The sequence below is a fragment of the Octopus sinensis genome, linkage group LG21 (assembly GCF_006345805.1).
Source record: "Octopus sinensis linkage group LG21, ASM634580v1, whole genome shotgun sequence".
Taxonomy (NCBI): Eukaryota; Metazoa; Mollusca; class Cephalopoda; order Octopoda; family Octopodidae; genus Octopus; species Octopus sinensis.
Window position 1 is genome coordinate 408190 of NC_043017.1, and position 17500 is coordinate 425689.

The 17500-nt window shown below is 39.0% G+C and overlaps 1 protein-coding gene across 1 annotated transcript in view; it reads left to right on the plus strand.

The window, feature by feature from the left end:
- The window catches only part of LOC115223043 (growth arrest-specific protein 2), a 97614-nt gene that overhangs the window by 9435 nt on the left and 70679 nt on the right, over nucleotides 1–17500 (plus strand). The window lies entirely within an intron of this gene.

Consider the following 17500-nt stretch of genomic DNA (forward strand, 5'->3'; position numbering starts at 1 on the left):
GATGCTTTGTCTCCGACCACTTTTAAGCTTATTCTTTTATTTGTTTCAATCATTTGACTGCAGCCATGCTGGAGCACCGCCTTGAAGGGGTTTTAGTCAAACAAATCGAACCAAGGACCTTTTTTTTTTAAAGCCTAGTACTTATTCAATCGCAGCCGTTTTGCCGGACCACTACGTTACGGGGACATAAACACACCAACACCGGTTGTCAAGCGGTGATGGTAGGGACAAACACAGACACAAAGACATATACACGTAGATATATACATATATATATATACATGACAAGCTTCTCTCAGTTTCCATCTACTAAATCCACTCACAAGGTTCTGGTCGGCCTGAGACTACAGTAGAAGACACTTGACCAAGATGCCACGCTTTGGGACTGAATCCGGAACCTTGTGGTTCGGAAGCAAGCTTCTTAACACACAACTATGCCTCGCCTATATATATATATATATGATATATATATATATATATATAATATATATATATATATATATATAAAGAGGGTGAGTCAAAAAGTAATGCCATTTTGTTTAGGACAGGTATAATTACCAACACAGGAACATGTATCATACATCAAAATGAAGCTGGCCCTCTGTGGATCACATCTCTACTTCTCAACATAGTCACCGTTTCTCTCAATAGCAATGTTCCACTTTCGAATGAGAGCATGTATCCCTGCCCCGAAAATTCTGTTGACTGTTCTTTGAGCCACTTTTTCTCTACAGTTTTCACTTCCTCGTCACTGGACTATCATTGTCACTGGTCAATCATCTCTTCGGCTCCATGAAAGAGGGTTTGAGAGGCAAACATTATTCCAATGACGAGGAAGTGAAAACTAGTGGCTCAAAGAACAGTCAACAGAATTTTACGGGGCAGGGATACATGCTCTCATTCGAAGGTGGAACATTACTATTGAGAGAAACAGTGACTATGTTGAGAAGTAGGGGTGTGATCCACAGAGGACCAGCTTCATTTTGATGTATGATACATGTTCCTGTTGGTAATTATACTGTCCTAAACAAAATGGCATTACTTTTTGACTCACCCTCGATATATATATATATATATATATATATATATATATAATATATATATATATATTACTTATCCTCTCTGTGATTATGGTTATTAGAAAAACTATACAAATAAATCCTTGAATTAACTAAATTCTATATTTTTATGCAGCTGAAGATTACTCTACATTTTAAAACTGATGTAATATTTTCATTGTTCAATTAAATGGAGTCGCATGAAACGATCGTACTGCATTACCTCTGGATATCCTTATTGCTTATTTTGATATATATATATATATGAATGTGTGTGTGTGTGTGTACAATCATACGTATTTACGTATACATATGTATGTATATATTCGTGTGTATTCTTTTTCGAAAGCATACATAAAACTATAAATCAGAACATGTATAACATTAATCACACACACACACACACATACGGTCTAACGGTTAACGAATTTGCATCGCAATCAGAAGGTCTTGATTTCGATTTCGCTGCACGAAATCTTGTGCTAGGAACGTCGTTTTCCTGTAAACTCGAGTTAACCTCCGCCTTCTGGGTGAAATTGGATTGATGGGAAATATACTGAAGCCTGTCTGGTGGATTGTACCTGTAATTCAAAAAAGTACAGCCCTCTTGTCATGTACACTGTGTAGCAGTGATACTACCTCAGAATCACGTTGAGGGTACATGTGTCTGTGGAATACCCAACCAGTTACACGTCAATTTAAGTAGCTTTGTTGATGGATCGCTCCGAATACATGCAACAGAGTGTATTCTGCTGATTGCACCCTCAGGGTGGAGTGGTACTGTTATTGAAACTCAACAACAGGAACGATCATTAAGACAGGCTTCCGCACAGTTTTCATTTTCAAAATCACAAGGACTTTGATTTTTCCGAGGCTTTGGTATCTATCTTCTGCTTGAGTCATTGGGTTATGACCATTCTGGGACGCCACCTTGAAGGACTTTTGTCAAACAGATCGACCCCAGTAATTATTTTAAAAAAGAAACAAAAACAAAAATGTTTGGTACTTATTCTATCGTTGTCTTTTGCCGAACCGCTAGCTTACGGGGACCTAAACAAACCAACACCGGATGTTAAGCGGTGAAGCGAGACACGCATAAGCACAATGACACACAGAGATACACACACGCACACATAAACACATTCACACGCGCACATACACATACTTATATAGGGCTTCCACACAGTTTCTGTCCACTCAATTCACTCACAAGGCATTGGTCGATCCCGGGGCTATAGTGGAAGACACTTGCCCAAGGGATTGAACTCGACACCACGTGGTCGCAAAGCGTCCCTCTTGGTCGCACGGCCATGCCTGCGCCCTGGCCTAAATTGCTGAGCCGTGAAATCGATCTCAAGGCCAGGGAAACAAATATTCCTGTGCATATTGAAAATGTGTGAAGAATAACGAGATGTGACATTGGCGGTAGATGTGAAGATATTAGGCATAACAATAAAATGACACCTGGCAGGGGTCAACACCGCATTGTCAACAAATGATTAGCCGTATGCTAAATCATTGCTTGTGACATGGCGCTTACAGAAACAGGTCGATAATAATAGATCATATATATATATATATGTGTGTGTGTGTTATTTTGTGTCCAGGTGTCTCCATCGCCACGTCTGGGTGACAGGAAATACGTAGGCGGGACGAGGTAATTATGTTGGCAGTGGGGTGGGGGGTTAATCGTGAACTTTTGATGTATTACGCACACTCATACATACACGCACACGTACGAACTCGCGCGCGCACAAACGCATGCAAATAGAAATACAGACGCACTTACACACGCAAAATGATATACGTTTAGGAAAAGAGCAAAGGTTGTGCGTTGGAGAGAAGGAATTGGAGAGGGCACTTGCTCTTGGGGTTTCAGGAAAATCTCGGACAGTGGGGTTCCTCGATTATCCCTAGGGGCGTTCCTGTATCAACAGGCCCACATTTCTCTCAAGCCCCTTCCTTTTGTATTTTTGTTTACCTTTGTATGCTTTGCCTATGTCTCTTCTTTTCCATTGTATATCGTGTATACTTTATTTTTTATTTTTTTAATCATTTCATTATATACAAACACCCACACTTTATGTCTGTCTTTGTATTGTTCCCCTCATCCTTCGCCCTTGTGGCAAATAAAGGAAATCCTCATCATCATCATCATTATTATTATTATTTATTATTATTATTATTATTATTATTATTATTATTATAATAATAATATTATTATTATTATTATTATTATTATTATTATTATTATTATTATTATTATTATTATTATCATTGTTGTTGTTGTTAAAGCGGCCAGCTGGCAGAACCCGGGCGAAATGCTTAGAATTATTTCGTCTGCCGCTACGTTCTGAGTTCAAGTTCCGCCGAGGTTGACTTTGCCTTTCATCCTTTCGGGGTCGATTAAATAAGTACCAGTTACGCACTGGGGTCGATGTAATCGACTTAATCCCCTCCCCCAAGTTCGCTTTGAAATCATAATCATTATTATTATTATTATTATTATTATTATTATTATTATTATTATTATTATTATTTATATTATTATTATTACTGCTGTTGTTGTTGCTGTTTTTAATGCATTTATCATTTTGTGTTGTGATGCTGTTGTAAAGTACTTCAAGGAAAATCTAACATTTTATCTGACTTTAAAGTACATTATGTATGTATCAGAGTCGTTGGCGCGTCGAACAGATGGCTGTGCAGTACTAAATCCGAGTTTCTACGCCTACATTCTTAGTTCAAATCCTGCTGAGGTCAACTTTGCTCGAGATGTAGAGAACTCCAGTCATATACTGGGGTAGATCATTGTCATTCTTTCTCTATTTTTCTGCTTCTGAGAGAAATCGGGAAGAAGTGTGGGGGGGGGAGAAGGAAAGGGAAAGTGTAAAAGAATTTAGACAAGTAGAAGGAGTGAAAGTCGTATAGTCGTGCAGTGACGAGTTATACATGAAGTGCCAAGCGAAAGAGGTAGAATTGCGTTTGGGTACTGCATTTATACATTTTCCTAACTAAATTAGGTCATGAAAAACAAAGGATTTTCTCGTCTATCATCTATCTTGACCTAAGTTTGACTTGAAATGGACACAGTTTAACAGTTGACTCTCATTCACTTCTAAGTGCTAATACTGAGAACAACGGGAAAGAACTCGTAGAAGAATCTAGGCTAGGTTTTCAATCTTGGCTAAGAATCTAGGAAGCGATTCAATATATGTGTGTGTGTGTGTATGTATATATATATATATATATATATATATATATATATACACACACAAAGAAACAGTGTCTGAAAGACTGGTTGGAGATCGTGTATTTTATAAATATGTCTAGTTAAAGTATCATAAAAGCATGAAACTATTCGTAGCTCTTTCGGTTGTGTATTAAATTAATGTATGTATGCATGTATGTATGTGTTTGTGTGTGTGCATATGGCTCAGTAGTTAGAGCGACAGGCGCACAATCATGAGGTAGTGAGTTCGATTCCCAGACCGGGATGTGTGTTGTGTTCTTGAGGAAGACACTTTACTTCACATTGCTCCAATTCATTCAGCTGTAGAAATGAGTTGCGATGTCACTGTTGCCAAGCTGTATCGGCCCCTTTGCCTTTCACGGACTTGTGCCTCGGAGTGGAATTTTCCCATGGTCCTTCATGACCGAAGTGGGCCTTTACCCCCTTTTACACTTACATACCTTTATATATATATATATATATATATATATATATATATATATATATAATACAAAATGGGACAAGAACACAAAACATCCAGATAGACGATACAAAGAAAACAAGGACGGATTATTCGGAGTTTTCTTTCCTCAGTCGAGTTCCTGAATATCTTTGCAATTTCGGTTGGTTATACTCGAGATTGCGCCGATCTGGCCAGCCTCAAGGAAAAACTAAACTAAGGGCATTAGATTCATTAGAAGAAAGCAACGAATGTATACGAAAACAAGGGTGGGAAAAAAACGGAGAAACGTTTCACAAATACAAATAACTGGACATAACAATAGGTGTCTTTCGACTAAGGACGAATTAAATTAAGCTGGCGTGTGGAAGTAAAGCCTTACCGCAGGGATACAAGATTCCACAGGCACGTAGTTTCGAAATCTTTATAATTTCTTAGAATTTATTTCAAACGTGCTCATTGGTTTCCCGTGAGCAGAGTTGAATATTTGTAATTAAGAAATTTATATATGACTATGAATGGGTGTGACTGTTTGCCTGTTTTTGGTCATCGATTCATTTACACAACTGTATGTTTCTGCATGTGGTGTGGGTCATGTCACAGAAGCGTTTGACTTGGGAAGGGCCGCAAAATTTCAAAAAGGAATAATTTAAAATAGTAGATAAATAAATAAATGAAAAATAATACGCTCTTCTTCATTCACACTAACAATACATGCCTTGCCCCGGGGCGCTGTGTGTATCGTATGCGCGAGTGTGTGTGTGTGTATTATGTGTGCGTGTATTATGGGTGTGTGTATTATGTGTGTGTGTGTATTGAGCGTGAGTGATGTGTGTGCGTGTGTGTGTTTGCGCGTATGAGTATATGTGTATTTCACGCGAGTATGTATGTTGTGTGTGTGTGATGTGTGTGCGTGTGTGTATACATATGTTTGTCGGTATATGCATATATATATATATATATATATATATATAGTGTGTGTGTGTGTGTGTGTGTGTGTATGTTACGTGTGTGTGAGGCTGTGTCTGGTGTGGGTGGGTGTTGTCTGTGCACATGTATGAATATATATGTGTGTATATATATATATATATATACACACATATATATTTATATATGTATGTGTGTGTGTATGTATGTATATAATACCTTCACACACACACACATATATACATGCAAACACATTTACACACATATATGCAGTCTGGCGTACGCGCCTGTTGATCTACATTCATACTTGCTAACATCACACGTTATCAATGCGAGACAATGAGGAGCCGAGGGCCATTGTGTTGCTGAGTGGGTGTATATGCGTGTCACTCTTTGTATATGTACGTGTGCGACTACGTACGTGCGCATGTGTGTGTATATGTTCCACCTGCCAGCCGGTCAGCCAGCCTGCTGCAATGCGGACCTCTTAATGATGATCTATAATTACGTCAATTGTAATCTGCTCAAATCTGTGAAAAGCTAACCACGTGATGCACAATTAAGTACCAAAAGACGACGTTTGCTCAATGAGGCCGGTTGTTTTGGTATTCAGCTGTTCCAAAGAACCAGAAACACAACTTCTACACAAACGATCTTTTAAGGAATTTCTTCTCCTGGACAGTCCGGAAAGGTCATCAGCATCACCACCACCACCATATATATATATATATATATACAATAGATATATATAATATATATATATATATATACATATATATATATGTATATATATATACATATAATATATATATATATATATATCTAATATCTATTATATAATAACATATATATTATGTATATATCTAGATACATATATATATATGTATATATATATATATATACATATATATATATATATATATATGATATATATATATATTACTATATATATAACATGTATATATGTATATATATATATATATGATATATATATGTATATATATATATATACATATATATATACATATATATATATATATATATATATATATATATTATATTATAGTATATATATTATTATATATATATATATATACATATAGTGAGTAGTTTAGGCAAACACTATCTGAGAGAGATCTTCTTTAAGTATTAGAAATAGCTGAAGAAATTTCTTTAGCTGCTATTTCTAATGAGTTCAGTATGTGGCAAAGTAATTTATTTTACTAAGCCCTTATATATAATGTATACATGTATATATATACATATATATATATATATATATATATATATATGTATATATATATATATATATATATATATATATATATATATATATATATATATCTATATATATATATATATATATACATATGTAGGTCCGGGTTGAGTCGGGGTTAACCACAGTAAATAAGGTACTCAATATATATATACCATATATAACATATATATATATATATATATGTGTGTGTGTTGGTTTTTTATTATTTATTCGTATGGAGGTGTGGTAAGAAGTCTGCATGATTCCGAGTTCAGTTCCACTCTATGGCACCTTGGGCAAGTGTCTTTTACTATAGTTCCGGACTGACCGAAATCTCATTAGTAGATCTGGTAGAAGGAAACTGAAAAAACGTCTCTTATATCAATTTTTGTATGTATGTATGTATGTATATGTGTGTGTGTGTGTGTATGTATATACCTATGTGTTTGTCTTTGTGTTTGTTCTCCACCATCGCATAACAACCAGTGTTGGTTTGTTTCCATCCCCGTAACATAGTATTTCGTTAAAAAATCACCACCACCCTCACCACCTAACAGCTTCGATACCTTTAACGGAGTCTACTCTGTTGCAAGCATTCGTGAAGGTCCGTGGCTTATTGGTTAGGGGCATCTGGCTTACGATCGTAAGGTTATGAGTTCGATAGTCAGCATTGCATCGTATCCTTGAGCAAGACACTTCATTTCACATCGCTCCAGTCCACTCAGCTTTCAAATATGAGTCGTACTTGTATTTCAGTGGACCAGCCTTGTCGCAGTCTATGTCACGTTGAGTCTCCATGGGAACCACATGAAGGGTATGCGTGTCTGCAGAGTACTCGGCCACTTGTACGCTAGTTTGGGGAGCAGGCTGTTTCGGTGATCGGATCTAGTGGAACCCTCGTCGTCGACATAACCGACAGGGACCACTTTATTGCAAGTATTCAGAGCAGGTTTCCTCGCACATGGGAGTATGTAGGGAGAGTCATGTTTGGAATACCTGTGATCATAGATCTCGATGAGAGCTGACCTTGCGCTAAACTTCAATAGTAACGACAGCAGCAGCAACAACAACAACAACAGTCACTTGAATAACCTCTTCCCCTTCCTCATATCACCATCTTCACCAAGCAGATTTTCTTCCGTCAGTCCTTCCTCCCATGAACTTCTCTATAAAATCTCAACGGTGTAGAGATTTTCGAAACTGAATTTCAACTCTATCGATCTCACTTGTCTGGTGAGGGCTTTTGCCAAGGTCAGGGGTAGCCTCACTCACTCCTCCACGTCGTCGTTGTCCTCCTCTTCGTCCGCCTCTTCATGCTTAGAGTTACACAGACGCACAAACACACACACATCCATAAATACAAACACATATACACATATATATATACACGCGCACACACATATACATACATACATACATATATATACATACATAAACTCAGACGTCGATAAACACACACAAATGGACGATTTTGCGCGCGCACACAACTACACTCGTACACACACGCACACATTCTTGCAAGCACACAGGCGCACTATATTTACAAAAAGGAAAACGAACAATCCACAATGTCGATTTATTTCTGGTGGATTTAAGGATTAATGACTTCAAGAAACCGGAAGTTTGGTTTTTCGACAAAACTAAGTGAGAAAAGCAAGGAAAGAAGGAAAAGTATAAAATAATCGATCAAACATCTTCGTTTGTCCACCCTACCCAACGGCAGCATTGTTTGTTAAAAGAAAATATTTTAGCGACAGGAGCAGTATTAATGCATCTCAGCATTCATACTGCCTCCGTCGTAGATAAATCATCCACGTTCATGTGGGGATTGTTGTTGGCATCCTTTTGCCTCGGGAGACAATGGAGTTGCGCATAAACTAATCCAGTCTGGTTTTTACATTTCATGTCCTCTCCAGCATTGCGCAGGCCTGGGCTAGATGTAAGAAAATCCTGGGTAGCCCAATCGTCAGGATTCCTCTCTCAACCTTGCTGACGTAGTCCGAAGGAGTGCAGAGCATTGCGTTTGGCACCAGCTTGGTTGCAGGAGCTGCCGGAGGAGTGTGGAGTCGAACACTAACCCGCCTACAGGGCACCACTCCGGATTTCCTTGAAGGTTGTCTCCGTTCCGTAACCCTGGATAGGGGCCCATACCGGGTTCTGTCGGCCGGAGCCAGCTGAGCCCAGGACTCGTGTCAGGCAGGGTCGTCACTCCCTGAAGTAGTGAAGAAAATCGCTACCCACAACCTACATGTGGGGATATGTGGGGATAAATAAATGCTATTGGATATACGAGTTTTACGTATTAAACACATTCCTGGAAACTATATCCAATAAGGTTACACCGCTGTATTTAGTAGCTAAGCCGTGTGTTCGCGGATGATTAAGGGATTAGATGGCTTCTGATGAAGGGCCAAAAACTCCCGAAATATGGCGTATACGCTCATTACTCTTTTTTCCTCTTCGATCTCATTGTTTATTTACATCTGACCTCTCGAATACAAAATGTCGTAACAAAAATCAGTGCTGGTTATAATTTCTAGGAGTGGCTATGTGGTAACTAGCTCGCTTACCAACCATATGGTTCTGGGTTCAGTCCCACTGCGTGGCCCCTTGGGCAAGTGTCTTCTACTATCGCCTCGGGTCGACCAAAGCCTTGTGAGGGGATTTGGTAGACGGAAACTGAAAGAAGCCTGTCGTTATATATATATATATATATATATATATATATAATATATATATAAGTCAGCAAAATGTAGATTCAAATGATATGGTACTTAAGTTAGATCACCGAATTTGTATAGTGTTATCCATATAAATCCATGGGGTGATTATAATCAAATAAGCAACAAGAATAACTTCGGTAAAATTATGTATTAATGGAAAACTTCTATTAATGGCTGTGATTGCTCAACATTTTAAAACGGTGTTGTAATACTTGCAACATTTAATTAAAATGATGTAGCGTGAAACGATCGTACCAAATTACCGAAGTTATTCTTGTTGCTTATTTTGATTGGTATATATATTATATATATTATATATGTATATATAATATATATTATATATATATATATATGTGTGTGGGTGTGTGTGTGTGTGTGTGTATGTGTATGTTGTGGTGTGTGTGTGTGTGTGTATGTTTGTGTGTCCGTGTTGTCCCCCAACATCGCTTGACAACCGATGCTGGTGTGTTTACGTCCCCGTAACTTAGCGGTTCGGCAAAATAGAGCGATAGAATAAGTACTAGGCTTACAAAGAATAAGTCCTGGGGTCCATTTGCTCGACTAAAGGCTGTGTTGGAGCATGGCCACAGTCAAATGATTGAAACAAGTAAAAAAGAATAATATCTGTAGAAATAATCTTGACGAGTGATGTAAAGTGCTAACACAGTAGAACACGATATTGACTTATGAAAATGTTTAAGATACTCTGTAGTATATCATGGTTGCATAACGAAATGCCACCTCCCTACAAATCACTAATAAGAGTTAAACAATTTACATCTGGCGATGATGATTTTATCAGTTACGGTTTAACGTCCACGATCTTTTACGGCCTAATGCATAAGCATGGTTATAATAGTGGTCACTACGACCTCTTCTTTCAGAAGATGAGGCCCAGAAAGTTTTATAGATTTAGGGACCTTATTATTCTTAATTACACATGAAAGGCTAAGGAATTATGAACAAAATTGGCGACGAAAAATATTTAACTCAAACATAGTCATATATTTTTAGAACAACTCAATCAAGAGACACCAGATATGTGTGACGCATCTAAACAGGAACCGTACAGACATACAACACACAGTTCTATTATTTAGGGTTGTTTACAAAAACCACAACACAACCAACTACTACTACTACTACTACACTACTACTACTACTACTACTATCAGTGTAGTGGTGGTGTCAAAGTGGGGGTGTAGTGTGGTGGATGAGAAACATAATAGTATTGGTGGCGGTAGTGACCGTGGTGGTAGTTTTGGTGCCCGCGTCGGTTGTGGTGGTGTACTTGGTGGTGGCAGTGTTGGCTTCGGTGGTAGTGTTGATGGCATGTTGGGTGATGGGGACTGTATGTACCGGTGTTGGCAGTTGTAGTGGTGGCGTCGGCGTTGCTGTTGCTGTTGGGGTGGTAGTGGAAGTTATAAATTGGTAGTTTTGATGTTGGCGACCTCAGATGATGGAAGTGGGGGAGGGGTGGCGGTGGTAGTGGGTGGTAGTGGGGGGGGGGGGGCGGGGGGGGGGAGTGGTAGTGGGGGGTAGTGGGGGGTGGGGGGGTGGCGGCAACAAGATGCTAAGGTTAACATCTTGCTTTGCACATGTTTTGGCGATAACACAGCAGCAAGGTTTGTGACTCAGGTGAGACGTGGGATTCTGGTGGTGGTGGTGGTGGTGTGGTGGTAGGGGAGGTAGTCATGTAGGTGGCGGTGGTGGTGGTGGTGGTGGTAGGGGAGGTAGTAATGGAGGTGGCGGTGGTGGTGGTGATACAGGTAATGTTGGGGCAGAATGAAAATTTCGATGTAGATTACAATTACAAACACACACACTTGTATATATGTGTGTAATTGTATATGTATGTATGCATGTATGTATGTATATATATATATATATTATACATACACACACACACATATATATACATATATATACATATATATACATATATATGTATATATATATATTATATATATATATTATATATATATAATTATATATATATATATAATACAAACTGGGACAAGACGCAAAACATCCAAATAGATGAGACTAAAAACACGAACGGATCATTCGAAGCCTTTAATCTTCAGTCAAGAACTGGATCATCCTCGCAATTTCGGCTGAGTGTGTGTGCGTGAAGGTGCATGGCTCAGTGGTTCGAGCGTCGAGCTTACGATCGTGAGGTTGTGAGTTCGAATACCGGACCGGGCTGCGTGTTGTGTTCTTGAGCAAGACACTTTATTTCACGTTGCTCCAGTTCACTCAGTTGTAGAAATGAGTTGCAACGTCACAGGTGCCAAGCTGTATCGGCCCCTTTGCCTCTCCCTTGGATAACACTGGTGGCGTGGAGAGGGGAGGCTGGTATGCATGGGTAAACTGCTGGTCTTCCATAAAACAACCTTGCCCGGACTTGTGCCTGGGAGGGTAACTTTCTAGGCGCAAGTTACCCTCCTAGACACAAGTCCGGGCAAGGTTGTTTATGGAAGGCCAGCAGTCGCCCATGCATACCGGCCTCCCCTCTCCACGCCACCAGTGTTATCCAAGGGAAAGACAAAGGTCGATACAGCTTGGCACCTGTGACGTCACAACTCGTTTCTACAGCTGAGTGAACTGGAGCAACGTGAAATAAAGTGCTTTGCTCAAGAACACAACACGCAGCCCGGTCCGGGATTCGAGCTCACAACCTCACGATCGTAAGCTCGACGCTCTAACCACTGAGCCATGCGCCTTTATATAGTATATATATAATATATATATATATATAATATATATATATATATATATATATATATATATAATATATATATATATATATATATATATATATATATATATATATATATATATATATATATACGTGAGTACGTAGATGGGTGACCGCCTAGGAAACCCAGGGGCTGTAAGCGTCTCACAATAGGCGCAGGAGTGGCTGTGTGGTAAGTAGCTTGCTTACCAATCACATGGTTCCGGGTTCAGTCTCATTGCGTGGCACCTTGGACAAGTGTCTTCTACTATAGCCTCGAGCCAACCAAAGCCTTGTGAGTGGATTTGGTAGACGGAAACTGAAAGAAGCCCGTCGTATATATATATATATATATATATATATATGCGTGTGAGTATATGTTTGTGTGTCTGTGTTTGTCCCCCAACTTCGCTTGACCACCGATGCTGGTGTGTTCACGTCCCCGTAACTTAGTGGTTCGACAGAAAAACCGATAGAATAAGTACTAGGCTTACAAAGAATAAGTCCTGGGGTCGATTTGCACGAATGAAGGCGGTGCTCCAGCAGGGCCACAGTCAAATGACTGAAACAAGTAAAAGAGTAAAAGAGTATTCATACATATATGTGTGTGTGTGTGTGTGTGTGATGCATTTAGGTTCTACTTAAGAGAGTTCAAGCTGGTCGCTAACAAAGTGACAAGGCTTTTTAAGTTGATAGAGTTTCCGGCGCCTTTAAATGTGGTTGAGTTAGTGTGTGGGTGTATATGTGGGTGTACGCAGCTGCACTAAAATTCTGTGTACGCACATATGTACGTATGTATGTATGTATGTATGTATGTGTGTGTGTGTGTGTCTGTGTGTATATTCATATATTAGTGGAATGTGAGATAATCATTTGTGGTGGGGTGGGGCGGAAACGGGAAAACGTAGATGTACCTTTATTTGGTAGTGACTTCGAAAAGTCCACACTCTTCCTTCTACCCACATCACTTCGTCCTCCACCATCTCCCTCCTCTTTGCGCCCCCCTTTGTTCTTTTAATTATAATAATTATCTTCTTCATGTACTACTACTACTACCACCACCGCCACCACTACTACTACTACTACTACTACTACTACTACTACTACTACTACTACCGCGACCGCTGCTGCTGCTGCTCTACTACTACGAACATAATTACCATTATTAATATTTTTGCTCTTGTTTTTCTTTGGTTAGTTTTCCCATCTTCTCCTCCTCTGCCTTTGACTCACGCTTCACAAATTGTGTGTGTGTGTGTGTGTGGTGTGTGTGTGTGTGTGTTTGAGAATGTGCTTGTATGTGCGTGTGTGTGTATGTCTTTACAAATACATATATAATGTATATATGTATGATTGTGTGTATGTGTGTGTGTGTAAGGGTGTGCGTGTGTATGTGTGGTTTAGTTTGCATGAAACTTTGCTAAACTTTTCCATTTCTGGAAGTGGTGGTGGTGGTGGGGGGGTGATATGTTATAATGGTGGGGGTAGGCGGGGATGTTGCTAATTAATGAGAGATAATTAATGAGAGATAGGGTGGGCGATTCTATAATGAAATAGGGTGAGCGATTCTATAATGAAATAGGGTGGGCGATTCTATAATGCAGTTGTTGTTGTTGTTGCGGAACAATGACTCGTTCCTAGTGAGTGGCCTTTTGGGCAAATGTCATTTCCTTTCGCGTCCAGTCGACCCATAGGTTGTTAGTGAAACTAGGTAGACGGAAACTGTATAGAAGCTCTTCCAGTGGATTGTACATGTAAACTAGTACTCCGTCATTTGCTACGAATATTCCAGTTGATCCGATGAACGGAGCAATCGGCTCGTGAAATTAACGTGTAAGTGGCTGAGAACTCCACAGACGTGCATGTCCTTGACGTAGTTCTCAGCTACGTGACATGGCTGGCCCTTTCTATTAGAGGTACGACTCATTTTTGTCAGCTGACTGGACTGGAGCAACGTGAAGCACGAAACGCGCCACCAGAAATCGAACTCACGACTTTACAATCGAGAGTCCAATACCCTAAGCACTAAGCCACGTGCCTTCCCAGATTGCACATGTAATTCAAACGGTACATCCTTGCCACTCTCTGCGTAGCGTTGATTTATTCATACACGCATATACACGCACAATATTCTTTTCTATTCTAGGCACAAGGCCAGAAATTTTTGGGGAGGAGGCCAGTTGATTAGATCGACGCCAGAAAGCATCTGGTACTTAATTTATCGACCCCGAAAGGATGACAAGCAAAGTCGACCTCGGCGGAATTTGAACTCAGAACGTAACGGCAGACGAAATACCGCAAAGCATTTTGTCTGGCGTGCTAACGATTCTGCCAGCTCGCCTCCTTATACAAGCACAATATTGAGTTGAAGGAGTTCTAAGTTATTGTAGAGGCCACTAAGTCTACTCTATGACGTAATAGAATAGAGTGATGTACAGAACGATGACGTTTAAGCAGTGCAGTGAATCACTACACTGCGTACGCAATAAGAGATTCTCTCAAGCGTAATGCAGTTTGGTGCTGCAACGAAGATCTCTGATAGAAATAAAGCTTAAAGGGTCCTGGTAGCTGCAGTAGTATTGAAGTTGTTATAACCGTATACGTTCCCATACAATGCTCAGCAGTTTATCTGTTTATTCAGGAGCAGATAATTCAGGCGATCGAACAGCTGACTCCTCCTCATTCCGCCACCATATTTGAATATATTTTTAAAGAAACATTGAAGCAGTTGAGAAGTAGAATTCACTTTTCGGGGTTTCTATGATGCCTGAAATATTTCAGACTGTGTTTACTGATAATTTCAATTTCTTGTCTTAAGATAATGCTATCTTTATGTTATACTTTACAGATTTCCTCGTAATTTAAAATCTATATACAATACATGAATGTGGAACATTTCTAACAGAAACTGTGTTTTTATTCAACAAACTCTGGATTAGAACACATTTCTGAGGCAGTTCGGTAGCCAGATGAGACAATGCTTGGCTCAACACTTGAACATGCAACATAGTGCTGACCATGTAAGACGCAGAGATTTCTCAGTTCAACCGCAGCAACTAAGCCCTAAAGGTAGACATTGTTGGTGGACATAGAAAAAGATCTTGTTGTTGTAAGCTTAAAGAGCTTAGTATAACTGATGGGATGAGGAATAAGCATGTTAGACTGTATGGAAATAATTCCTTTAGGCATAACACAAAGCTAACTTTGATCACATCGGACATAAATGCCTTTGACAGTTTTTTATGCAACTTTGTAGGGATTTCGTATACCTAAATCTTGTAGCAATACAATAGTTGCTTCTAAATTTTATGTTTAGTATTCTGACATCGTCAATGATGGCTACGGCTCTCGATTGAGGAAAGAAACCCCTTTTTTCTAACTGGATTACTGGGACATGTCTATTACGGGTTACCGTCGTGTTTTCATGTTGGCAAAAAGATGGTTTTTTCCCGACGTCTTTAAATATAGAATTCTTAGAAGTATGATCTTAAAGTGCAAAGTAGATGACCCTTAAGAACGACTAGCAGAGTTTTCCTAAATGACCAGAGAGCAAGACTGTAATTTCTTTCATTCTCTTGGGGTTACCGTGCACATCTTGAAAAGGAACCTTAAATGCAATTCCGTGAGACATGTCCAAATCCTTTGCTAGTATTACACACGAGTAATACTTTGCTAGTATTGCTAGTATCTGCCTGTCCAAATCCTTTGCTAGTGTTACACACAGCAACAGAGCATGGTCATCTTATGTAGGGCTTCAGTTTAAAAGCAGAATAAGTAATGAGAAAATAGGATAAGACCATTGCAATAATAATCTGTTTGAGTAAATGAACATTTTGTCCAACTTAAATTAGTCAAAGCAGTTTCGCTGCTTTAACAGAAACATCAAGGAAGACTATACGATCTGAACCAGAACATCTGGTTCAGATAGTATAGTCTTCCATTTTATTCGAAACTACGTAAATAATTCACACTGTTCTCTAATATGCTGAGTATCTTGGCCGATTGCCTGAAGAGTCTTTTCATATCGAGTTGCAGCTGCGGTTCGCACAAGAGCTGGTAATCCACTCTGTTCAGCAAACTGCCAGTCGTGGATTGTACAGTATTTCAATGAGGATCAGTGCTTGGTCATATATATATATATATATATATATATATATATATATATATATATATATATATATATATTATATATATATATATCTATATATATATAATGTATGTATGTATGGTATGTATGTATGTATGTATGTATGTATGTATGTATGTTTATGTATGTATGTATGTATGTATGTATGTATGTATGAATGTTATGTGTGTATGTGTGTGCGGTGCGTGCGCGCGTGCGTGTGTGTGTGTGATATACACGTAGGTGCTCGGCACCCTCAGTCAGAATTAGTGACGAGAAAAATTTTTCCTTCGGGGTCTTATGTTGCGCCTAGCTGTTTTAATTTAATATATTATATTTAAACAGCTAGGTGCAACATGTATATATAATATATATATATATAATATATATTATATATACAGGTGTGGCACATTGGGGCATTGCGTCTACTATATAGCCTTGGGCAGAGCAACTCCTTGTGAGTGGATTTGGAAGACGGAAACTGAAAGGACTCTGTCAAATACACTCACACACACACACACACACACACACCACACACACATGCCTGTGAAACCTTCTGTCCGTGTTTCTCCCTACCACTGCTTGACACTCGGTGTTGGTGTATTTACGTCCCCGTAACTTAACGGTTCTGCAAAAGAGATAGATAAAATAAGTTCCAGTCTTAAACAACGCACTAGGGTTGATTCATTTGGCTAAAAGATTTTCAAGGATGTGCCCCAGTGTGGCCGCAATCTAATGAGTGTAGTTATTGATAAAGATTGTAACTAATTCTACTTCCATCACTAATAACCAATTTGCACATAAAAGTTTTTATTTCTGTGTTGCACATGTGTTAAATTTCTATGTTGCGCATGCGTATTTCTATTGTCTTCCATATTCCTGTTGCACGTCTGTCTTCCATGTTCCTTTTTCTCGTTCGTTTCCTATATGTCTGCTGCACATGTTTACTTCATATCTGTGTTTTATATTTGTATTC